At 38.8% G+C, this 27271-nt stretch overlaps 1 protein-coding gene across 7 annotated transcripts in view; it reads right to left on the reverse strand.

Moving 5' to 3' along the window:
* Positions 1-27271, reverse strand: part of LOC105499299 (phosphatidylinositol 3-kinase catalytic subunit type 3) — a 563324-nt gene that overhangs the window by 191573 nt on the left and 344480 nt on the right. For 6 of the 7 annotated variants that reach the window (XR_011616915.1, XR_011616923.1, XR_011616919.1 and 3 more), the window contains one exon: positions 20416-20522. The gene's annotated coding sequence lies outside the window, so the exon portion shown is untranslated. Of the gene's footprint in view, positions 1-20415; positions 20523-26080; positions 26272-27271 lie in introns of all 7 variants that reach the window. The other variant, XR_011616916.1, reaches the window with a different exon arrangement.

Genomic DNA, 27271 nt, shown 5'->3' on the forward strand with positions numbered 1-27271 from the left:
GAAAAATTTATGTTCATGTTTACTGCTCCACTAATTACCTCAGCTTACACTGATAGCCCTCTTCTCTGAATTTCTATATTTTTATATCATTACTAAATTTATTTACCAATCTCTGCTATTAGAAAGAATATACAAAGAAGAACACTTTATCTTTCCCCTTCAGGTTCTTACCCCGTTCCAGAGCCTATAACACCTACCCAAGGGAAAAGGATGTTAAGTATCATGAGACTTACAAACCAAATGCCATAGGAATTTAGAAATAGGAGGCAGAATTGCTGTTGTAAATAATCAAGAAAGACTTCCTGGAGGTGGCAATAGTTTGACAAGCCTTGAGGTGAGGACTCTTTAGAAAAAATGAGTAATGCTACAGAGGGAAGTTGGTGGCATGTTGGCAGAACCATGAGTAGACTAAAATAGGTAGACTGAGCAAACTTGAGTACAAAGGTAGTGAAGGCTAGAAAGCATGGTGAGAATCAGGTAATGTATACCCTTTGTGAACCCTGAATATCTGAGACAGTCTCAGCTAATTTAGAGTTTATTTTGCCAAGGTTGAGGATGCACACCCATGACACAGCCTCGGGCAGTCCTGATGACATGTGCCCAAGGTGGTCGGGAGTCAGCTTGGTTTATACATTTTAGGGAGAAACGAGACAACAATCAATACATGTAAGAAGTACACTAGTTCCATGCAGAAAGATGGGAACAACTCAAAGCAAGAAGGGGACGTCCAGGTCACAGGTATGTGAGAGACAAATGGTTGCCTTCTTTTGAGTTTCTGCTAAACTTTTCCAAAGGAGGCAATCAGAGATGCATCTATTGCAGTGAGCAGAGGGATGACTTTGAAAAGAATGGGAGGCAAGTTTGCCCTGAGCAGTTCCCAGCTTGACTTTTCCCTTTAGCTTAGTAATTTTGGGGCCCCCACATTTTCCCTTCACACCTTGAATCAAAAGTATTAAAAATTTGGATTTAAACTCTGGGAAAATGGGTAGCCTTTGAAGGCTTTTGAACAGAAGTTACATAAAGACTAAAATTGTAGCAATATATATTTTTAAGTAAAAGAAAACTGCAAATGATGTCCACAGACTTAAGAAAATACAACACCTAAACCAGAGTGGTAGCAATGGGAATGTCAGGCAGAGATGCCAAAAACAACTCCGACCTACCTGTACCAGCCATTCTAGCAAAATGTTAAACTGTTTGCCAAATGTTTTGTGCAAAATAACTCTGGGAGAGAGACTATTCCCCGCAACCCCATGTAGCACAGGATTGGTCACAAAACAGATCTCTATAAATATCTCTTGACTGGCTAACATGAAAAGCACCCATCTCCTGCTTAGCCTCTTCAATAGGCAATAAAGAAGGGTATTCCTTGGGTCCATTCCAGTCAAAGAATGGGCTACAGTCAGAGTCATGGTGACACATCAAAGATCACTGCTAGAAAATTTCCTCTGTGAAGACTCTAAAATATTGGCACATTCAGACTAAAAATGTACTTCAACAGCTATTATCCTGCTTCCTTTGTGGTGAGGAGGCAGAATGCCAGGATTCTTTGTAGCACTGGAGTGTTGAAACTGCCATTGCAAAATTATAACTGAGAAAATTATGACACCGAAAGATCTGACCTAACTAACTCTATCTTGCTTCTCACCTCCAAGCTGTCCTTGCTCATTCCTGGGTGTAGGCCCAACTAACTTTGGGCCTTTGTAGTACTAACAAATTAGCCACAACAGTAGAAATTATGGTTTAGGAGTTATGCAGCTGGAGGTTATGAGATTATGACCTTCCCCAAATTGCTCCTGAGGATAATATCACTATTATAAAACCTAAAATCAGTGCTTGAGATATTTTGCAGACACTGCATTTGATGGATCAGTTGGCACCACGCAGGTCAATAAACTGGCTCATCTGGTCTTATGCCCTGACTCAGGTTAATTGACTCAGTGCAGGAGGACAGCTTTAATGCCCTATGATTTTATATCCCACTAGACCAATCAGTACTCTCGACTCATCGGTCCCTATCTACCAAATTATCCTGAAAATCCCCAATCCTCGAGTTTTCAAGGAGACTGATTTGAGTAATAATATAACTCTGATCTCCCATAAAGCCAGCTCTGCATGAGTGAAACTCTTTCTCTATTGCAATTTCCCTGTCTTGATAAATCAGCTCTGTCTAGGCAGTGGGCAAGGTAAACCCATTGGGTGGTTACAGTCTCCTAAATTAAATTTTAGAGCAAGTAATGGTGCCCTGCTTTTGACTGTGATCACATAATGCCAATGTTTTCAGATAAGAAGTGGAAACATTTATGGAAATGTTTGGCGGGTGGGCATCAGTATTTTTAGTCTACTCTTACATTCCACAAAGAGGAGCGTATGGTCCTATGAAGAACTCTCACAGCATTGGTGCTTTGAAAAACTCCAGAGGGAAAATGTGAGCCCATTCACAGGACACCCAAGAAACCTGAGTAAATTGGAATGGGTTCTATAGCCCCCCCTCATGCGCCATGCCATATTTGATGATTGCATGTATACAGTCATGTAAGGGGTCTGCAAACCAAAAGTATCCAAGACAGGTCTCAATGAATTTAGTTCACTTTGCCGAAGTTGAGGACATGCCCCTGTCACAGTCACAGAAGGTCCTGAGTTCATGTGCCCAAGGTGTTCAAGTGATAGCTTGGTTTTATATATTTTAGGGAGAAATATGGCATCAATCAGTATATGTAATATGTACATCGGTTCCACCCAGTAAAAAGGAACAACTTGAAGGCAGGCAAGGAGTCAGTGGGAGGGCTCCAGGTCATAGGTAGAGGCAAAAGTTTTCTGGGAGGCTGAGGCACAAGAATAGCTTTAACCCAGAGGGGTGAAGGTTGCAGTAAGCTGAGATCATTCCACTAAACTCCAGCCTGCTTGACAGAGCAAGATTCTGTCTCAAAAAAAAAATCTGATTAACAATTGGTTGAAAGAGTTTATATAAAGACTTCGAATTTATAGAAAGGAGTGCCTGCGTTAAGATAAGGGGTTGTAGAGACCAAGGTTTTTATTATGTGGATGAAGCCTCCAGGTAACAAGCTTCAAAGAGAATGGATAATCTTTAAGGTCTGTTTTAACGTTAATGCTGGTGAGTTGTTTCTGAATTCAAAAGGTGCAGGGCATAATGAGGCATGTCTGACCACCCATTCCCATCACGGCCTGAACTTTTGTTTCAGGTTAACTTTGGAATGCCATCAGCTGAGAAAAGGAGTCCATTCAGTTGGTTGGGGTGGTGGCCCTAGAATTTCATTTCTGGTTTATACCTTTGTACTTCTGACAAACTATACAATTGATTCCCCATGAACAGTATTGAATGAAGAACAATTTTATCTCTTAATGTTTAAAAACAGTGCTTTCGGCTGCATTGGTAAATGCAATTTTTCCCTTGGTTTTCATGAGAATATGCAACAATGACAGGACACAGTGATTCCCTTTTGGAGCTTCACAGCTCTCCTGAAGTAGAATTTATGAACCCATTTTTACCGAATCTTCTAACAAGACAAAACAAAAAGATTGTTTAAGGTCTCAGGAAGCATTACTGTGGAAGACTATGCTACATTGATAGAAATTTTAAAGATTTTAAAGACAAACTCCAGTGTTGAAAAGTATGTGAGAAATGAGTGACATTTTAAAGGGATACAGTTTTTTTTTAGGAGGAAATTTAGTATTATTTATCAAAATTACTCACAGACATATTCTTTGACCCTGAACTTCTGCTTCTAGAAATCTGTCCTATAAAAATAATTATACATGTACACAAAGACAAATATTAAGAATGTCTATTATGCCATCGTTTGCCATATAAGAAAAATGATGGCAAGTACAATGGTGTAGGTCATATTTCATCTATACTATAAAATATTATACAGGTATTTTTTAAACAGGGATAAGCCTTTTACTTTTTTATTGTATGTATCTCTCTATAGCTTGAAACATTTTACAATGAATATCTACTTATATATTAATTTAATTGTTCATTTTTTTGTTTTGTTTTGAGACAGGGTCTCATTCTGTCACCCAGGCTGGAGTGCAGTGGTGCAATCACAGCTCACTGCAACCTCTGCCTCCCAGGCTCAAGCTATCCTCCCTCTTCAGCCTCTCGAGTAACTGGAACTACATTCACGCAGCACCATGCCTGGCTAATGGGGTTTCTCCATGTTGTCCAGGCTGGTCTTTTACTCCTGGGCTCAAGTGATCTGTCTGCCTTGGCCTCCCAAAGTTCTGGGATTACAGGCATGAGCTACCATGCCCAGGTAAATTTTAAAATATTTTAATCTGACAAAGAAACTGGGCTAGAGTCCAAATTCTGAATTCATTTCTACTGTTCATTTCATGGTGGAATAAATTGTAAAGGGCTTGTTTAGATCCACATGTCAAACAATTTAGTTCTCCTAGGATCTGCAGGGCACGTAAGTTTTCTTGGGCAGATGTGTTATAAACTTGAACATAGGAGTGTGTTTATAAGAGTCATTCCCTTAGGAGGTCTGGCAGTGCTTTTTTGAGCTTGATGTTATCTGGCCGACAACAAATAGATTAGGTATTGAGAGATAACACATGGGGGACAATACTGCTTTTTTATTGGTCTAATAGTTACTCTAATGTCTCCATTCACCTGCCACCTCTTCTAAGAAGTCTAATTTGTAATTCATACATTTATTCATTAAAATATTTGTTGTTTTGTTTGTGTCAAGCATAAGATACATAAGATACTGAACTTTTTTTTTAAGGAAGATAAAAGAGTACACTGGTACATAAGCAGATATTGAAAAAAGACAGGAATAGGGGTCCACATGGTTCCTTTCCTGGCCTTTATGTTATGTCCCCAAACTGATTTTGATTACGTATTGACAATACATACCTGAAAGAGTGTAGAGGAGATCTGATAGGATACATAGTTGGACTGAGAATCAGAAGTTGGGGATACTAGTCAATTTCAAATTCTGAGGACTTAGACCAGCTATTCAATTTCTCTGAAATTCAATTTGCTTATTTTTGCCTCTCACACTGATTTTTCAGAGAAAACAGTCAACATAACACACACATAAGTAATGCATGTAAACTACAAAAGAGCATATCAAAATATAAATTATTTTGGGCCTGCATGGTGGCTCACACCTGTAATCCCAGCAATTTGGGAGGCCGAGGTGAGTGGATCGCTTCGAGCTCGGGAGCTTGAGACTAGCCTGGACAACAAGGCAAAACCCCGACTCTACATAAATACAAAAAATTAGCCGGGTGTGGTGGCACATATCTGTGATCCCAGCTACTCAAGAGGCTAAGTTGGGAGGATCACTTCAGCCCAGGAGAGCAGAGGTTGCAGTGAGCCAAGATCACATCACTGCACTCCAGCCTGGATGAGACAGTGACACTCTGTCTCAAAAAATAAACAAACAAACAAATAAATTATTTTTATGCATTTTTACAACAGTTTGGAGACTTTGTAGAAAAATCCTCAAATTGTGTAGACTTCCACTTTTTCAATCATTGCATATTTTAAGGACACCATTGTTGGGTGAAGTATGCAGTAGAAATAACACTTTTGAGTATGGAGTAACGTGTGTAAATTGTTAGGTGGAAAATAACTTGTATTAACAGAATCTGTTTATTATATATGAGTATGGGTGTGTATGTGTCTGAAATAATGGTTGGCTCTATAAGCTAACAAGATAATGACATAGGAAGGTGTTGAATAAGATGTTAAGCTAAGATGAAAAAACAAAATTGTCTATGAGATCAAATATATAAACCACCTGTCAAATCGAAGGACACAGAGTACCAATAAGGAGGGAGAAGCTGCATTGATAGAGGAAAGAAATACCTTTGGTCAGGGTTTGACAACTGGGAGTTACCATCCAAGTTCCTGGTTATCTCTTTTACAGCATTCAACACTCAGCTAAAGGGGTAAAATTTTCCAGTAGCCTCCTACACAGGACTCCACAAGAGACAGCTTCTCCCCTTGAGAGTCAGTACCAAAGAACCTGCTCAGATATGCCTGTTACATCATCAAAAAATAGAGATTCCACAAGGAAGACTTCATCTTTCAATTCAAGAATTAGAATAACATGTGACCTGCCACTACCTCCTTCCCTAACCTCTGTTGCTCTTTTCTAGGTAAAGGAGCAGAAATACATATTTTCCTTTTTTCTGTTGTTTGTTGTTGTTGTTGTCTGTTTGTTTTGTTTTGTCCTGGAGACAAGGTCTCTCTGTCGCCCAGGCTGGCATGTAGTGGTGCGATCATAGCTCACTGTCATCTCAAGCTCCTGAACTCAAGCAATTATCCCACCAAAGTAGCTAGGACTGCAGGTGCATGTCACCACACCAGGCTAATTTTTTTGTTTGTAGAGGAAGGGTGTTGCTCTGTTGCCCAAGCTGTGGGTGTTGAGGTATCATCATAGCTCACTGTCATCTTGAACTCCTGAGCTCAAGCAATTCTCCTGCCTCAGCTGCCTGAATAGCTGGGATTTACAGGCATGTCCCACCATTGTAGCTTTTTTCTTTTTTTTAAGAGAGAAGGGGTCTTGCTCTGTTGCTTAGGCTGGTCTTGAACTCCTTGCATCAAGAAGTCATCTCTCCTCGTCCTTCCAGAGTGCTGGAATTACAGGCATGAGCCACCATGTCGTGCCAGAAATAAACATTTTCTAAAGAAGTGTCCATCTGCCTTGTGCTTTTGGTATTTAGGTACTCTCAAGGAAAAACTGTCTATACTAAGAAAGCTGTAAATGAAAATATAAATAAAATAAAAACTTAACTAGTGTTACTGCCCAATGGGTTCACCTTGCCCTCTGTCTAGACAGAGCCAAGTTATTAAGACAGGAGAATTGCAATAGAGAAACAATAATTCACACTGTGTGGGAGACCCAAGTTTTATTACTACTCAAGTCAGTCTTGTGAGCATTGGGGAGTCAGCAATTTTAAGGATAATTTGGTGGGTGGGGGGAGGTCAGTGAGTCGGGAGTGCTGATTGGTTGGGTCAGAGATGAAATCATATGGAGTCAAAGCTGTCCTCTTGTAATGAGTCAGTTCCTGGGTGGGGTCACAATTAGATGAGCCAGTTTATCAATCTGAGTGGTGCCAGCTGATCCATCAAGTGCAGGGCCTGCAAAATATCTCAAGCACTGATCTTAGGTTTTACAATAGTGATGTTATCCCCAGGAGAAATTTGGGGAAGGTCAGAATCTCATAGTCTCCAGCTGCATGATTCCTAAACCATAATTTCTAATCCTGTTGCTAATTTGTTAGTCTTCCAAAGGCTGTCGAGTCCCCAGGCAAGAAGGGGTTTTGTTTTGGGAAACGGCTGTTATTGTCTGTTTTAAACTATGAACTATAAACTAAGTTTCTCCCAAAGTTAGTTCAGCCAACACTGGGGAATGAACAAGGACAGCTTGGAGGTTAGAAGCAGGATGGAGTTGGTTAGGTCAGATTTCTTTCACTGTCTCTGTTGTAAATTTTGCAATGGCAGTTTCACTTGTGCTTTGAAATCCTAACACAAATGTTTTCAAAAGTGATGAGTGGTACATCTTCTTTGTTTTGCTTTGGCAAAGGTGTATTCAAGGGTCAAAGAAAGTTCCTTAAGTGACATCACATTCATGGTGCCCCCCCTGCCCCATCAGTACCTTGGAGAATTCTCCTTCTCCCGCTGTTCTAGAGAAGAGACCTCCCCAGAACACCATGTTCTCTCTCTTCCAAACTTGGAGTCATTCTTGATTATACTTTGGTATGCCCCAATTCCCTGAGACTTATACATATTAAGCACAAATGCATGACAGAAGTTTGATTTTATCTACCTTTTTATGGTTTGTCTTATTTTGCTTATTTTGTAGTGTTCTTCTTATTTTTAAGACATTTTAAGAATCGAAATCTGTGAGAAACAATGATTTTACTGTAACTTTCTTCTGATAAGCCAGAAGTGCACCACAACCCTCTGAGTTTCACGTCAGGCTTAGTAAAGATCAGAAGCCTCTGTCCAGGAACTGTCTCTCTTCTCAGAGGAATAGGAGATGACAGCAGATTTCCAGCTACCTTACCATGCAGTACCTCAGAGGCAAGAAACAAGGTGCTGGATTTGGTGGTTGGGAAAGATGAAGAGGCATGTGCTTCAAGACTTAGATGGAGGTACTCAGCTGCTGTCACTTTTTCTTAATGAGAGGATTCTTGGCAGCCTGAGGTAACAGCCATCTTGGAAGAAACAGCATTACACCGGAGTGATTGTTTTCTCTTCACATAGCAAGGCAATTGAGTGATGTCTGATTTTTTAAATCTAGGAGATGCCACTGACTTAAGGCTGAAGTGCTCATAAAGTGATGCTGCCTGTAAAAGTGATAAGGCGGATTGAAGAAGTGGGAGAATTTCCTTCAGGCTCTATCATTATATGTGCCATTCTAATAAGCTACCATGCACCAAACGCAAGCAAGTTATGAAGCCTAGGCTGGAGTTGACTAAATAGAATGGGTAAATCGGGATGGATCCCAAAGTGCAATAAAACTAAATGTAAGTATCATAGGCTCAGCAATTAAAAGACGCAAAGCATGACTGCCAGAATCTTTTCGATTCCAATATGGACATTACACATTGTTGACTCTTCAAGTGGGTCCAATCACCTAGAACACCCAATTCCGGAGTTTCAGGAGAGGAAGGCCCCTTGCTCAAAAGTCAGCTTCCTCCTGGTTCACATATGCCTGACTTCACTTTGTCAAGGTAGCCAAGCCATTTCTTTATGAATTAAAGACAAGGCTGAAATGGCAACTGAGCATCACTATACTAAAGTATAAACAGGACTGACCCCGAATTTGGAAGAGAGGACATGGTATTCTGGGAAGGGTGTCTTCTCTTCTAGATGAGCAGGAGAAGGAGAATTCTCCAAGGTCCTGATGGGGCAGGGGGCAGAAGAATGTGACAAAACTGAAATGGCAATTGACCATAAACAAAAGTAGCCTCCAAAGTACATGATTGGTGTCACCTTTTGCTGAGGGATGGATTTTTTAAAAAAAGGAGTGAGAGAATCATGTAGGCACTGCATATCTGAACCGGTGAAGGAAGGATTCTGGCATACCCAAAATAAATCCCACCTAATCACTGAATTCAATCATCTACATTTGGTTGATAATTTTTGTGTCTAACATCATGAGAGATGTTGATCTCTTTTATTTACATGTAGTTTTTTCTTTTTTACATTAATTTTAGCCTCAAAAAATGAATTATTTCCTCTTCTATTTTTATGGAAAATTTAGATTACATGCTGCATTAAATTTTTGATAAAATTTACCAATAAAACCACATGGATCTGAGATATTTTCAGAGGGAGGTTGTTGTTTAAGTATAAATTTAATTCCTCTAATTGTCATAGGGATATGGAAATTATTTTATATTGAGTGAGTTGAAGTAGTTTGTGTATCTTGAGGAAATGATAGATTTCATCTAAGTTGTCAAATATATGTTTGTAGAGATGGTCATACCAATCTCTAAGAATTATCCTTTTGATGTACTCAGGGTTTGTAGTAATACCCTCTATTTCATTTTGATATTGGTAATTTTTGTCTTTTTTTTTTTTTTTTTGCCTGTCTTGCTAGAGATTCGTTGATTTATTCAGACTTTAAAAAATCCAGCTCTTTGTTTTACTAATTTTCTGTATTGTTTTTATTGATTCCTGCTCTTATCTTTATTTTTTTCCTTCTCCTTACATTAGATTTATTTTGTTTCTCTTGTTTTAGGTACTTGTAGTGGGTGCTTAAATTAATGATCTGAGTTTTTTTCCCTCTTCTCTAATGTAAACATTTAAGGTCCAAAATATTTTTCTCCGTACTGCTTTAGCTGTATCTTACAAATTTTGATAATTCATTTTTATTCAGTTCAATATCCTTTTGTTATTCACCTGGAGACTTCCTCCTTGATCCATGAACTATTTACAAATAAACTATATATTTCCAAAGAGTTTGGAGATTTATCTGTTATCTTTCTGTACTGATCTTTAGTTTGATTCCATTGTGATCAGATAATGCATTGTATGATTTCAATGCTTCTAAATGTGTTAGGTATGCTTTATGGTCCAGCATGTGATCTACCTTGGTATATATTCTTTGAGCACTTGAAACAATATTTATCTGCTTTTTGGAGATGGAGTGTTATGCTGAGATTTTGCTGTTTGATGGTGCTGTTGAGTTTTTTTTATATATTTGCTGATTTCCTATCTAGTAGTTCTATCAATTCTTGATAGAAGAGTGTTGAAATGCAACTACTAAAATTGTGGATGTGCCTATTTCTTCTTTTTGTTTTTATTTCACATACTTTGAGGTTCTGTTTTTTGGAGTATAGGCATTTAGGACTGCTATGTCTTCTTAGTAAATTCTACTCTATTTTAATTCATGCTTGTATGATGTATTTTTTCCCATCTTTGTACTTTCAACCTCCCTGCATTCTGTATCTGAAGTGAATTTTTTGTAGACAACACGTAGTTGAATCATATTTGTTTAATCTGTATGTCTGTCTTTTCATTAATGCCCCTTATACTATTTACATTTAGTGTTATTATTGATATGCTACAGTTTTAGTGTGCCTTTTTGTTTTGTGTTTTCTCTTTGTTCTGAGTTTTTGTTTCCTTTTACTGTCTTCCTGTGGGTTACAAAATATTTTTCAAATTTTTTTTATGTATTAATAGTGTTTTGAGTGTGTTTTGGTAGATGACTTTTTTAGTGGTTGTGCTATGTATTACGTTATACATACATAACTTATCAGTCTATTGATGTCATCATCCCTGTTTGAGTGAAGAACAGAAATCTTATTCCCTTTATATCTCTTCCCCCTCATTTTTCATAAAAGTTCTTCCATATACATTTAGAAGCACAGATATTGTTATAATTTTGCTTTAACTGTCAAACATTGTATAGCAAACTGAATAGAAGAAGAAAAATCTATTGTATTTAGTCATTTGTTTAATTGTTTTTTTCTTCTTTATTGATGTTCCAGAGACGACTTCTTTTATCATTTGCTTTGGGTTTAAAGAACTTCCTTCAGTCATGTTTTTTTTAAGGTAGGTATGCTGGTAAAAAAAATCTCTTAGTAATCCTTTATCTGAGAATATTTTGATGTTTTGATTTTTCCATCTTCCTTGAAGGATATGTCTTATTGAGCATAAATTCTGGGTTGCAAGCCATTTTTTCCTCAGCATTTGAAAAATATTGTGCCTCTTTATTTCTGGCCTCTACAATTTCTGATGATAAATACAATGTTATCTACATTGCTTTTCCCCCATAGATAAGCTGTTGTTTATCACTTTTTTAAAAACCTTTCCTTTGATTTTAGTTTTTAGAAGGTTGATTATAAATTTTCCTGGTTGGATTTCATTGGGTATATTCTGTTTAATGTTCACTCAGCTTCTTCAATCTATGCATTTATATATTTTGCCAAATTTGAGTTTTCAGCCATTAGGTTTTTGAGTACTTTTTGTCTCTGTCCTCTTTTCCTCCTTTTGGGACTTAACTGACAGAAATGTTATGTCTCTTGCTATTTTCCCACAGGTTTCTGAGGCTTTGTTCTTTTCATAAATTTAGTCTATTTACCCTTTGATGTTCAGATTATGTAATTTCTATTGTTCTGTCTTCACATTCTCTACTCTTCCTCCCTTCATTCTGCTGTAAAGTTTATCTACTAGGCTTTTTATTTTGGTTATTTTCCAGTTCTATTTTTTTTATTTGGTTCTTCTTTTTATTTTCCGTTTCTTGTTGAGACTTCATATATCTTTTCGGAGGTTATTTTTTGTTCTGTGTTTGTTTGTAATTGCTGTTGAGGCATTTTTAGTATGGCTGCTTTACTTTTTTCCCTCAGATAATCCTTACAGTTCTGCCATCTCAGTGTTGACATCTATTGATTATCTTGTTTTATTTAGTGTGACTCCTTTATGGGTCTTAGTAAGATGAGTGATTTTCAATCAAAACCTTGACATTTTAGATATTATGTTATGAGGTTGTAGATCTTATTTAATTTTTTTTTATTCAACTGCCTTGTCCTGACAATACTTTGTCAGGGGAAGGGAACAAGGTATCAGCTCCTTACTCTCAACACTGCCAGGTAGGGGCAGAAGTGCAGGTTTCCACTCAACCTCTGTTGACACCTAAATGGGGAGAAGCTCCTCAATACCACTAGGTAGAATGATAATTCTAGCTCTCTGCTATACCTTTACAGATATCTTTTTGGCTAGGAGGAGTGGAAGTGCTTCATTTGTAGTCACCATTCTGCCTTTGCTAAAACCAGAGGGCAGAGGGGAAGGTAGCCCCATTATTACTGGGGCATGGTAAAAGTTTTGACTCTCCATTAGGCTTTATCTAATGCTATCTCAGCAAGATGGGGGAGAGTTTTCTTGTTGTTTTCCTGGTTCTTTAGCTAGAGAGAGTAGACTTTTATCCCTCAATGGGTGCACACCCATTGGGATATATAAAAGTTTTCTTCTGCAGAAAACCCAGAGAACTCACTACTTTATAAATCTGTGGCTCCCTGATTTCTCAGTTGATCTGACTTCCCTCTACTTTTCAGTATTTTTGTTTCTTATATGCATAATGTCTGGGGTCGTTAATTGTACTTAGTACAATTAGTGGGAGGAATTTGGAAATATGTCTACTCCATCTTCCCAGATGCAAGAGATCTGTTATGGCTTTTTTTTTTTTTTTTTTTTTTTTTTTTTTTGAGACGGAGTCTGGCTCTGTCGCCCAGGCCGGAGTGCAGTGGCCGGATCTCAGCTCACTGCAAGCTCCGCCTCCCGGGTTTACGCCATTCTCCTGCCGCAGCCTCCTGAGTAGCTGGGACTGCAGGCGCCCGCCACCTCGCCCGGCTAGTTTTTTGTATTTTTTAGTAGAGACGGGGTTTCACCGTGTTAGCCAGGATGGTCTCGATCTCCTGACCTCGTGATCCACCCGTTTCGGCCTCCCAAAGTGCTGGGATTACAGGCTTGAGCCACCGCGCCCGGCCTCTTATGGCTAACTTTTAAAGTAAACTGATTTGTCAGTAACAAACATATTGCATATCAGTCCTTCAAAGTGATAGTTCCACTGTACTCTGGCATTGTCACACCATATCTAAGGTGCTGAATTTTATTTACAGAATCACATTTTAAAGAAGAACAATAGTCATTAATGCACAGAAGAGTAGGCTACCATGAATAATATCATATTAGAAAATTATGTCATATGAGGAATTGTTGAGAGACCTAGACCTGATTGGTGTGTTAGACTTTGTTGCCATACAGTAGAGTCAGTTTGTCCTTTTTGAATCCTGAGGGCCCAATAAGATTAATGGGTTTTAGATAAATGAGGCAGTTTAGTCTTAATAAAAAGGATTTGCTAATAATTCTAATAATAATAGCTTATCCTGAGTATTTCAGGTAGCCAATCATAGTGCAAAAAGCTTTACAGGTATTCTCTCAGTTGGTTCCTGCCACAACTCTGTGTAGAATAAACTGTAGTATCTCCATCCTTAGAAATGGGAGAACCAAATGTTAAAGAAATTGAGTCATTTACCTAACCCCACACAATTAAAGAGTCATGTCCAGATTCAAACTCAAGTCTGTCTGACTTCAGGGCCATAGTAGAGCTTCTCAACAATCAAACAGGCTGCATCTGGACTCTGTAAAAACACTTCATTACTGCAGAAATAAGTATTATTTCTTCACATGCCTGACATCTTATGGTGAAAGGATCTTTCATTACCTTGTTTGTAAGACAACAGTTGACTAGCTACGTGCTTCTTTATGATCTTTGCATGTCAGGAATGTAGTCATTGGAAATTAAGTGAGCCTTTATACACATCTGAGATGTGCTGGTCTTTGTTCCCCATGTATCCCAGCTGGTCTAGTTGAGAAATGAATTTCTCAAGCTATGCATAACAAGTACAGGAAAGCTCCTCATCACCAGAAAATTAGAACAAATGGCTGATTTTTTGTTGTTGTTGTTTTCTGTTTTCTCTTTTACATCTTTCTTGTCTTGGTCTCTGAAGATTATATTAATCTACATGCATTTTATTCTGAATGTTTTTCATCTTGTCCTGAAGGGAAGATTTTCCAAATGGAAAAATGAGTTTTAATCATGGCAAATTTTGTTCAATTCATGCTTTGATAGCAATTCTTTTTAATCCAGTTCTTAGGTCCATACAACTCATGTAGAAGTAAGTCTAGTACTTTATGCTTAGGATCTGGCAAATTCTAATGAGGGTAAAATTTGTTTTAACACAGTAATTTTCTCTCTCTCGCTCTCTTTCTCTCTGTGTGTGAGAGAGAGAGAGAGAGATGGTTACAGGGACTAATTTTAATGTCAGACGAACTGCTTTTTCTCCATTTATTAATTGTAGAACCTGGGTCTTCTTCCCATTTGTAAAAATCCAGCTAATTGTAAAACTTTACTAAGGTTGGCTATGTCATAAGTGAGGTGATATTTAATACACGCAGCAAAATGTCTAGCACACATACAAGGTATTTCAATAACATTAACAATCTTCCCTTTCCAACATCTCTTATCAATATGAGGAGAAAACATTTCAATGTCATGCAGTATATCATAAATACCTGAGCAGCAGTTGCTTACTCCAACAAGTAAAAAAACCTTTCCTGAAAAAGTGTTGCATATTTATCTAACGTGCACTTATCATCTGAGTGAATTTTCTGATTCTCAAATTCTTTAGAATTCTGTCCTGTAGAACTTTCCAAACAATGATGAAAATGTTCTATATGTGCACTGTCCAAGTCTCTAGCCACTTAACATATCTGTCTATTGAGCACTTGAATGTTGCTAATGCCACTGAGTAACTAAATTTTTAATTTTATTTAAGCGTAAATAGTCACATGTGCTTAGCAGCTATTCAGCTGGGCAGCACGGCTATAGAGACTGGTCCCCTGTAGAGCTGATTGGCTTTTTCAAAGCATTAAAATGTTACTGGATTCAGTATTCACTGAAAAATGTGGTGGGCTTTCCAGGAGTTTTGGAAGGTTTGATAAATCAGTGCTGCAACCTACGGTCTTCTATTCTTTCATTTTCTTTTGACCTCCACATTCGAACTTCATACTTTTGTATACCTTATTTCAACTCTTCCACAACATTATTCAATCACATGAAATTAGGTTAAACTAAACATCAAATAAATTACTAAATAGATCAAACAGATAACCTAATAGCTATATGTAAAAGACTTTCTTTTGACACTCTTGTTTCCTTTGGTGAAGTGATGGCAGAAGGAAAAAGGTGGGCTGGTGTTTCTAGCATCTATAGGTGTCGTCTCAAATGGGAAACTGATATGGTTTGGCTGTGTCCCTACCCAAATCTCATCTTGAATTTCCATGTGTTGTGGGAGGTACGCAGTGGGAGGTAATCGGATCCTGGGGGCAGGTCTTTCCCATTCTGTTCTTGAGATAGTGAATAAGTCTCATGAGATCTGATGGTTATTTTAAGGGGGAGTTTCCCTCTACTAACTCTCTTCTTTTGTCTGCTGCCATGTGAGATGTGCCTTTCACCTTCCACTATGGTTGTGAGGCCTCCCTAGCCATGTGGAGCTGTAAGTCCATTAAACCTCTTTCTTTTGTAAATTGCCCAGTCTTGGGTATATCTTTATCAGCAGTGTGAAAACAGAGTAACACAGCAATGGAGCATGGTAATTCACTGCCCTTGCAGAAGAGTGTTTGCTGACGGCCAAGCATCAACAATATCAGATAGGCTTTTGTGGTGGGTCTACTAACAAGGCAAAATAAAAGCATATTAAATATTACGGTTACTCAGTGCAGTCTCACTCAGTATCCACAGAAGATTGGTTTCAGGACTGTTAAGAATACATATATATATATATATATCCTCCTATATACTTTAAATCATCTCTGCTTATAACTAATACAATGTAAATGCTATCTGCATTTTTATTTGTATTATTAATTACTGTATTGTAATTTATATTACTTTTTTCATAATATTTTTAATCTACAGTTGGTTGAATTCACAGATGCTGAATCTGTGGATAAGAAGGATGGACTATTCTCTGAATCTTTTTAAGGAAAAGATCTAATTTTTTAACTACTACATGCATCAGTCACTTTGCCAAATGAGGCACAAAGAGATTTGTGCCAGATTCAGCAAATCCTAGACTTCCTGATTCCTAGGTTACTGTCTTCAACCTTCCACTCACTAGCTTCGCTCACCCTTGCACAGGACAAGGCATTAGTGCTCCCTGGGCTGATTCTCTTAAAGGCTAATCGAAAATATCATTAAGTGACTTGGTTGTGTCCAAATGTTTTATGATTACAAAACAGAGGGGTTTTTCCTGGTTTCTAAGGCCAACAGATTGGTAAGACCTCTCAGAAGTAATCTTGGCTTCTGGAGAAATGAACTCACTACATGAGATATAAGTCTTGGCGACTTGTTGTTGGAGTTAGTCTCTCTAACAACAAGTCCAGATCGTAAATACAATGATGATGATTCTCAGAGGGGAATGCAACATGAGAGAGAAGAAACTTGAAATGGCAAAGCCCTTCTTGACAATGTAGATTAGTACTCAATAAATATCTCCTGTCATAAGGGTTTCATACTAAGTGTTGGGGGAAATTTGGCTAATTATTTTGAGTTGTGCCTATTCTAGGTTAACAATCAAATTATTCATGGCACAGATGAAAATTTCAAAACAACGTGGCGAAATGTGATGCTACAGTCACTAAAGTGGGGGGGTAATATTAATGTATAGATTGTGCCACTTCTCAAGGCCTAAGGTTTTCAGAGGAGTGTTTCAGTGAGGTAGACTCTAGAAGTTGGTGCAGAGTCAAGGTCATGCCCTGGAAGAGCTAGAAAGGCCAGACACATAGGAAACAACCTGCTGCTAATGAAATAAGGGAAGCCACACACCACAGTTTCCAGGCACACTGACGCAGATGGCCCAACCAATGCCATCTAGAGGAGTTTGTGGTTTGACTGGCATCATCCAATGAGAAATCTCATTGACCATTACCAGTTACATTCAATGATCATCATTACTGAACTGCAGTGCACGGCTTAGTAACATAGCCACTGTTAGCACTGCACAGTAGCAGCGGAAATGAGCCAAAGCATGTTGCAAACCTTTACCTTTGCCTATCCTACTAAACTGCAGCTAATGCTTATTCATAGCACATCACACATACTGAAATACTCTCTTTGTATTCTAGAAGGGAGGGGTGAGTTGTAGTTTGTACAGCTATATGTTAATTTGCTTTCCTTAGGACAATAATACATATTTTTAAGTTAGCCAATAAGAGATTAGAAATGATTTTCTCTGAGAAAACAAAGACAAAACAAACAAAAAAACTAGAAAATCAAACCCATGACCTTGGTCTAATTAGCCCCACTGAATTAACACCACACACTGCATCCAGCTGAGTTAACCAACTCAGACAAGATGGCCAGTCATTAGGAAAGCCCCAGGGAGTGGCTGACTACTTCCTGAAGTGTTTCCAGTGGGTGGGTCTCTAATCTGACACATCTGGGAAGCCCTGAGATGGAGCAACAATTCCTCCCAGGGGCCATTTCTAAACACTAAGGTAAAAATAGAAGCTTTTCCTTCTGCGAAATGTCACTTCACATTTTATCACAGTCTAAGACTCAAAGGGCCTTGTTACACTGAGCCCTAAATGCAGCCATCCTTAGGTTTTCTGATGTCCTCTGTGGTTGCTGGATTAATATGTAAATAGGCTATGTTTTATACTACATATAAGGATGGCTAGTGTTAACTACATGGGAAAGTGGGGACGGAAAATAGGGAGGCAGAAGACTGGAGGGAGACAGGATATCCATCCTGTCACAAGAAATAGACAATAGGGGCGAAGAATATTGACGGAGATAATGCAAATCAATTTTAAGTGTTTCCTACATGAAAAATCAAAAGTAGGACATTTCATACATCACTACTGGCCTGATTCTTTCATTCCATGCCTGTCATTTTGACTTTGTGCTTCTCCCCTGTCCCCCTTGCCGTTATTGTCAGGTTGTTTTCTTCTTGACAGAAGTGGGAAAAAAACGAAGCTCACTGGAAATATTTCTAGAGGAAAATTTCTCTGTAGGAGGAGTTACATAAGCTGTGGTTTCCTCAGCCCTCCCAGGTCTAATCAGAAACACAGTACTGGTCTGAACTCCAGCGGTGTCAAGCATGCAGGGATTGAGCAGTCCACAGAGGTGTGCCCACTCTGTTCTCCACACGGCGTTGCTGAAATGTACATTTGTCTGTGTGGCAGACTGTGTGTCTAGTTACCCATATTTGGCATCCTCTTCTGTGGTGCCCTACCTGTAAGAGGATTAGACACCATTCCGTGGTTGAACCTGGCAGGACCACATGACTCACTTTGGCCACTGGAATATGAGTGGAAGTGTCTGTAGGTCACCGCTGGGCAGACTGAGTGCCAATGCGTAGTTTATCAAGTTGCCTTTGCCCTTTGCTTTAGCTTTTAGTAAACCGAATAAGTAAAACTGTACTTAGTCCTCCAAGATCTGACTCTTTGAAACCTATGTATAGAAACCATTATAAAAATTTCAAAAATCCTGCTTCTTGCACATGGAAAGCATAGATTTCTAAACTGTTGTTTCTGCTGTGGGCTTTACAACCTCAAAGCTGACCAAAGATTCCTCATACTCACCAAATCTGCCTTTCCCCTGAGGGCAGTGCCTACAGAAAGCTCCCACTGTTCCCCAAGAGATGAGAAAGAGTTAAAGAAGTTCAATAACAGGAATCCCTGTTAATATCTGAAAATTTCATCCTAATGTATGTGCTAAAATATATCTCAGGCAGTAAAACAGCACAGGCTTGTCACACTCTCTACACACACATTACCTATTCACAACTTTCCATCCAAGTTTACCTATTCATAACTCTCTACCCCACCATTCTCTGTTTTCATTATAAAGCCCCATGGCTCTGACATTTTCACTCTTAGAGGCCATCAGTAACTTACAGACCCCACTATTCCACAGTCACATGTACTCAGATAGACAATAATTCTATTAATAATTCTCTTTACAATTTTAACTTTCTTTAACAATAAATCAAATTCATCAAAATACCTGGTAAAGAATGGAACTTCTGTTTTTGTTGGAGGAGTGATCTGGAAGCTGAGGAAGTCATTTTTGCTAATAGAAACAGCATTTTTTCTGGGAGTGGTCACTCTGATGGATGGTCCTATTTATTCCTATCTACGATTACTACTCCCATTATTTGGGGGGAGAATTGAAAGTTATGAAGGAATCTGAACATAGGCACTTCAAACTCAGATATCATGCTCTCTTTATTCGGGTGCTAGAAAATAGGTATTAGCTTTTGCAAAATTATGCAAATCTGCTTATTACATTTTCCCCTAAATCAGAGTTTAAACCCCCCCTTAACTGAAAGTTGTTTTTTTTTTGAGATGCATGCACATGTGCAGCTCAATAGCTGGAATCAGGAAGTTGTGAGAGAACTTAGTAAGAATATGCAGTACATTCGCTCCTTTTCTCTAGGGTGAAATGAAGACAATATGAGGGTAGAACAGAGTTGGGTTTAGGGAAATCTGGAGTAGAGTTCTAGCCTTCCATTTTTAAAGTGATCCAGGACTAAGTGACTGATATGGTTTGGCTGTGTCCCCACCCAAATCTCATCTTGAATTGTAATTCCCACAATTCTCATGTGTCATGGGAGGAACTTGGTGGGAGGTAATTGAATCATGGGGGTGGGTCTTTCCCATGTTATTCTCATGATGGTGAATAAGTCTCATGAGATCTGATGGTTTTAAAAATGTGAGTTTCCCTGCACAAGCTCTCTTTGCCTGCTGCCATCCATGCAAGATGTGTCTTGCTCCTCCTTGCCCTCTGCTATGATTGTGAGGCTTCCCCAGCCACGTGGAACTGTAAATCCATTAAACCTCTGTCTTTTGTAAATTGCCCAGTTTCAGGTATGTCTTTATCAGCAGCATGAAAATGGACTAATGCAGTGACCCTAACTTAGAAAATTTTAGAAGCTGGGAATGGCCTTAGAGTTGTGGGAAGAGACAAGTAAAGCAGATAGAAGAGTCAGCTTTGGATAGGAATTTTTTAAAAGACTTTTCTCCCTCTGGATTTCAGAAAAGTGAGTCTTAGGCTTTGAGAAGAGCCTTGATCAAAAGCTACCTAGTAGGTGCAGTTGGTTCCTGCAATAGACCAGAGCTAAGGGACCCATTGGAAATTTCCTTAAGGAGGGACCACAACCAATGGACTTTTAGAAGAGTCATATCACTTTCCAGGTTTGGATTTCTCCATTTTTTCTTCAACTTTTTATAAAGTCTAAGCACTAGAAGCTGTCCTTAGCCATCACTCTGTGAAATTACAGGCAAGGCTTGACCCACACATTAAATAAAGAGGTGCAGAGGGAGTAACAGGTGCCTGAGAAAAGATGCTTTACCTGTAGCACTTCTGAAGAATGGTACAATGGCCTGCAGCTGGTACTTAGCAGCAGTAGGAACCACTACCTGGAGGGATTTCAGCCATCCTAGACATGTCCAGAGATATCTGAGAAGAAAAACAAAAAAAAATGTGTGAGCTTTCACAGGCTTGCAACATGATGATTTGGATGTCAAAAGGAAACTTAGTTTTAGTCACAGTCTGCTGAAGGCTGAAACATCTGAGTTCTAGCAACCATAATGCTTTCCCATAGCTAGAGTTGTTAGTCTACCCAAAATATTGAAATATTTCCAAACTGATTAGGAAACAGCCACTGTCTTTGGCTATTCCAGCCCCTTCTCAGGCACTTACTGGATATTCTCACAATCCAGCAACTAAAGGGTGAGTACTAGGCACAGCAGGGGCCTCCAGAGCCTGTTCCATTGCAGGCTTCAAGTACACAGAGTCAGTTCCTGTATTCCCATAACATGCTGGTTATTAGATTATTTGGCCATTACATTTGCCTACATTTAGCTGAGTCTGACTGGGAGAGATAAAAGAAAATAATTTTAAATGGTACTTATTCTTAAAGACTTTATTTGGGGAAAAGCAAAGACCGACTCACATCAGCTAAATAAAAACTAACACAGAAAATGTCTTATGAATACAGAGCCAAGGAGCAAAGGTTGGAGTGATCAAGGAGGCTGATGAATGTCAAGTCAGGGGAGAGGACGAGTCTTCTTAAAAGTGTGGATTTCTCTTCTATTGTGGGTTTGGTTGATATTTCTGTGTTACCCTCACTTTAGCAACACAGATCCTTTCCACATGATAAAATGCAGTTATCTCTGAGCTGAACAATGCTACAATTCAAGCACTCTCATTTATTTGCCAACTACTCAACACCAACTTGACGTTTCTATGCAGTAGTAATTGGGGAAATTATGGGACTATAATACAAGGAGAGAGAAAATAGGTCATCTCTTGTCCTGAGTTATAGAGATGTCAAAATTGTCAGTGCCAACTCTTTTATTATTTTATTCCCAATAAAATTTGGAAACAACTGTGTATATGTAAATAATGACCCAATTATTTCATTTAAATGAACTCACTAATTTAAAATGAATTGTGATCCATTGTTAGGAGCAGCTTACATTATCCCAACATCTTAGATATTAATTCCACACAAAGCTGACTGTATATTTAACTCAGAATGAAGGCAATAAAAAGCAAAGCCATGAAATACAGAATATATGAGAATAAAACTAGAAAAATAAAAAGAATCCAATTATGTACACTTCTTAAAAGTTAACAGTTTCTAAAATTCAGTCTTATCATTTCAATATAAAAAACTTACCATCTTAGTGACACCATTTGTCAAGTTACTGATAAAAAGAAGTTATAGTAGAGAAAAAATAAATAAATTTTCCATTCCCTTTAGCTGACCAAAGCAAAAGATTTGCTTAATTGGGTGCCATAATTTAACTTTTCGCTGTTTTACTACCCAGTAAATAAAAGCTATCTTCAAAAGTCAGATAATTAGTTGTCAAAAGATGCCATATCTATTCAAGTACATGAGAGAAAAACACTAGGAAAAGGAAATTTCTGGAAGGCTTTATGAAGCATGTAGGACATCCTTCATAAATGTGTTAGTAAAAGCTTTCGTGAGTTATTATTTTTAAAAAAATTATTGAAAGAAGTGAATTCCAGGAAAGGATAACTTCTGATAACGTGACTCATATAAAAAGGGTTTGGCCATTTTCTATGAACCATTATCTTTCTTACAATGTGTGAAGTTCAGCAGGGCCTCCATTACCTACCATGAGCTCATCTCCATGAATGATGCAACACAATGTTAATCAGACCCAACTTCTCTGATGTCACTAAGAGAAGGCTAGTAGCAAAAACCTCCACTCTTCCAGTAGAAAGCATTTTTTATGAAAACATTTTATTCTGATTTCAAATATTTTTTTAAAAAATTTATTATTATAATACTTAAGTTCTAGGGTACATGTGCACAACGTGCAGGTTTGTTACATATGTATACATGTGCCATGTCGGTGTGCTGCACCCATTAACTCGTCATTTACATTGTGCCCCAGTTTTCAGACCATATAAATACAGAAGTTTTGTGACTCAGATACATCGTTGCTTCCTTTTTAGGTATTCGCACCACTCCTCCATTATAGGCAGTCACTTTTAGGCTTGTTTCTAGCACCTGATCATCCAATGACCCTCTGTTTCTTTTGTGACACTGCTGTTGACACGGCGCTTAGCAGAAGCCCTGCGTTCTTCCAGGATTTCAGGAGTTCTCATTAAAAGAGGCAGTTGGTCTGCCTCTTGACAAAACTTCATTTCCCCAGAAAGTTTTCCCTGCACCCTGGACTAGGCTAGACTCCACCCGCCCCTACCCACAGAGACTCCCACAGGACCCAAAGCTTCCACGTTCATCATAGCTTGTCAACAGTAGTCCCTCACACTGTACCACGAAAGAGGTGCCAACGTCCAGTTCCTGTTGTAACCATCACCATCAAGCTACACTGGGAACACAGCAGTGTATGTTTGCTGAACATCAAATAAAATATAACACTGATCATAGTAGTCTCTATTTTTTAATTTTTGTTCTCATAGAAAGTTTCTAATCTAATTTTTATCTTGGAAATATATATTTTTTATCTGAAATATTTTTCTCTAGAGTAACTTAAAAATACAAAATAGTTGTTAATACTAATGTTAATATGTGTTTTCCAATAAAGACTTTTGTTTTTGGTGGGGGGCATGGAGTCTCACTTCTTCACCCAGGCTGGAGTGCAATGGTGCGATCTCGGCTCACTGCAACCTCCACCTCCTGGGTTCAAGCAATTCTCCTGCCTCAGCCTCCCCAGTAGCTGGGATTACAGGACACGCCACCACACCCGGCTAATTTTTGTATTTTTAGTAGAGATAGGGTTTTACCATTTTGACCAGGCTGGTCTCGAACTCCTGGCCTCAACTGATCCAACCACCTCGGCCTCCCAACGTGCTGGGATTATAGGTGTGAGCCATTGTGCCCAGCCCCAATAAAGATTTTTAAAGTTCAATGACATTTTAAAAATACTTTTTCCAGGCCGGGCACGGTGGCTCAAGCCTGTAATCCCAGCACTTTGGGAGGCCGAGACGGGTGGATCACGAGGTCAGGAGATCGAGACCATCCTGGCTAACACAGTGAAACCCCATCTCTACTAAAAAAATACAAAAAACTAGCCGGGCAAGGTGGCGGGCACCTGTAGTCCCAGCTACTTGGGAGGCTGAAGCAGGAGAATGGCGTGAACCCAGGAGGCGCAGCTTGCAGTGAGCTGAGATCCGGCCACTGCACTCCAGCCTGGGCGACAGAGTGAGACTCCGTCTAAAAAAAAAAAAAAAAAATACTTTTTCCAGGCACAGTGACTCATGTTTGTAATACCAGTGTTTAGGAGGCCAAGATGGAAGGATTGCTTGAGCCCAGGAGGTTAAGTCCAGCCTGGGCAACACAGTGAGACCCCATCTCTATTCATGAAAGAAAATTAAAGAAAAACCATTTAAAATAAAAATAAATATTTTAATTCCCCTCATTTTATAGTAGGCCAAGGTGTTTTAAGAAAAGCTTAAAGAAATTACTAGGCAGTAGAACTATAATGGACTAATAAGTTTGTGTTGGGGTCCTAACCTATGAGGATGGAGCTCCAGAAGGAAATTGTGCCCTTCCACCAACTCTGCCCTTATTTCTTAGAGCTCTGTCCTCCAAGGCCAAGGAGATAAAGCCAGTCCTTCTACTAGTTGACTTCACCTGTGGTTTAAAACTTTATTGATCAGTCATTTTTATCTTCTGATGTTCATTAGTTTCATTCTGGAAAGAATGTTTTCGATGAGAGAGAGAATGAGAGGCCATAAGATATTTCATGTGGGGAAGAAAGGGTACAGTGTGGAAAAGATAAATTTCACAAACACAGCTAAAGTTTTGCAAGCCTTCATCAGGCCCAGGAGTTTTTCCACGGGGCAAATTGCGCCCCAAGCTTGCAGTTTGCAGCACCATTTTAAATTCTTTTTTTTTTTTTTTTACCACGTGAGAATTGATGGAAACATTTCTAGAAGCCGAGAGGCTGTATGGTCCAGGCATAAGCCCTTCATGATGTTCTAGTGAGGACAGGACAGAGCCTATTTGCTCAGTTGACCAGAACCAGCATTTACTTTGAAGAGCTCGAATAATGATTAAGAAAACAAGAACTTGTCCCAGAAGCTGTTCTTTATGATAGAAGAAACAACAGTGAGGCCAGCATTCATTATTTCTGTCTGAGCCTCAAGAATATTTCTTTCTTTGTTTTTCACTAAAAAGAAAAAAAATTGTTAACAACTGTTAATTATGGCTTATAATAATCATAAGCCCAAAGAACTTTTAACATAGTTAATGACCAGTTTGTATGTTAACTTCTCTCAGCTTCATCCTGGCATACACAATTAGCAAGTCAGTCATTAAATACTTTGTAATGACTATAGCTGGATTAAAAACTGAAATACAAATAAAAAAATGAGATTGAAACCTTTAAGATAGTGGGTTAATGTGTCTTCTCCTTACCATGGTTGTACCGTATATAATGTTCCTATGAACAGCGTTATTTCTACAGAGGATACGGCTGTTTCCGAGTGGGATTCGATTTATGTCTGCAGCAGATGTTTAATCTACCACATATTGGCTATTGTTTTACAAGCCCCTCTACTTCCTTGTAATGAAATCTCCTTAACTCTCGTATTCCTTGGGTCCATGGGGAGTCATTTCAAGGTGTTCAGGTTTGTATTCTGTTTTTTCCTTTGCCCTCACATTCCAGTTTTAAAGCTGTATTCCTCGCTTTGCTAGTACCAGCATCACATACACTCTGACATCTATGCACATTATCAATATCATTAGCATCAACTAGTATCGATTCCACACAAGCCTGGTCCATGACTATCTCAATAGAATAATATACTGTATTACTTTAGGACAGAATTTGTTATTTCAAAGTGATTTTAGGTCTAGTCACATAAATGTGAATTCACATGTCTCCTGTGATTCACAAAGCATATCTGTGACAGAAGGACTGAGATTTATATTAGCCTCATTTTTTAAAAACAAGAAAGCTAAGCAAAGAGAGGTCACATGAAATGCCCGAGGCCACACAGCAGGTTTATGTCAGAACGAGAGCTGAGAGTAAATGCTATAGTGGAGGGAGCCCTGGGCTGGGATCAAGGGACCTGATTCTTTTCTAAGCTCTGTCAAGGTAGAAATATGTGTAAATTTTAAGGAGTCCAGATTTCTAGATTGCAGCTTCCTCATGAGTGAAATAAAGGTTTTACATCTGAGAACCCCCAAAGTTTCCTTCAGTTTCTGTCATCTTAATTCAGAGATCTGTCTAGTGTTACACTATGAGGTAGTTTAATTCAAAACCATGGTAGAGCTCAGTTGTGTAAAAGCAAATGCATTAAGACTAACTGAATTATTTAGGGACAAGTTTTTCAGGGGAAAAAAAAGACCTAGCGTGTGTCCTAAATGATAGGTTCTAGGGAACAGAGGATGGCATTTTTGGTTAAAAAAAAAAAAAAAAAAAAAAAGACATTAAAACATAGTTGGGGAAACAGGACAAACCCCCTTACAAGCAAGACAATTATAAAAGATGATGAGAAAAGACCAAACTTACATTTTAGTACTTTAAATTCTGTAGCGCTTCAGAAACAGGAGACATCAATAGTGGTTTCTTTGATAGTCTGTGGCATTTCTTTCCTGCATCATGGTTTGAGTGAAAATACTTATGGACATTTCTCATCCCTCCTTCTTGCTCTGTGTGAGAGTCTCAGCAGGATAGTCTAGAGCTTTGAGTCCTGTAAATGGCTTCAAAGCCAGATTGGATCATTCAGTTGAAGCCCCTGTGCCCTTCCAAGATTCTACACACTCCCAAATTCTGCCCATCGGAGACACATATGTGTGCACGCAAACACACAAATTCTTTTTTATCTTTAGAGGGAAACTCAAAATGCAAGCGCACAGGCAAAGCAAACATTTGGGTGAGATATGAGGCTATTATCTGGGTAACTGAGGTCAAGGAAGTTACTAAAATATTAGAGAAAACATTTACTTTTTAAGTTAGTCATTGCTGACAAATTATCTCCCACATTTGAGTTCCTTTTGATGGCTGATATTAGGCCTTGAGTATGAGTATCTTCATACCTACAATGCTTTATACTTTTCAAAGTTTTTTTTCCATCTAGGTCTTATCTAGTAAGCACAAGTCCTGTACAGTTGGTAGGGTTAGGGTCACAATTCCCAGCTTATAGATGAACTTCCCAAAGAGAAGAGTTGGAAGGAGAGTTTGAATGTAATGTCCCCTCCAAAATTAACATTGAAACTTAATCCCCACTCTGGTGGTATTAAGACGTAAAGTCCTCATAAAAAAGTCTTCAGAGAGAGTTTGCCCCTTGTTTCTCTTCTGCCTTCCTCCAAGAGAGGTCGCCACAGTGAGAAGGTACCATTGATGGAACAGGCCCTCACCAGACACCAACACAGGCCCCTTGATCTTGGACTCCCCAGCCTCCAGAACTGTGAAAGATAAATCCCTATTCTTCATAAATTACCCATCTGTGATATTTTGCTATAGCAGCACAAACATTAGAGTGTGTTGTAAATTTTAAAGCTTCATATTTCCCTCCTGCTTCAACATCCACACAAATAGGCTTTGAGCACCCTGCTCCAGTGACCACATGCATCATGTGATAAGGTTACACTCTGCCACCAGTTCCCCTTCTTGCCCTCCCTGGACTGAGTCCTAGTAACATTCGGAAACACAAATGAAATCCCCTTGCACATTTTTACTTGTGTGTTCCAGCCTGATCTC

This window comes from Macaca nemestrina, chromosome 19 (assembly GCF_043159975.1).
Source record: "Macaca nemestrina isolate mMacNem1 chromosome 19, mMacNem.hap1, whole genome shotgun sequence".
Lineage (NCBI taxonomy): Eukaryota > Metazoa > Chordata > Mammalia > Primates > Cercopithecidae > Macaca > Macaca nemestrina.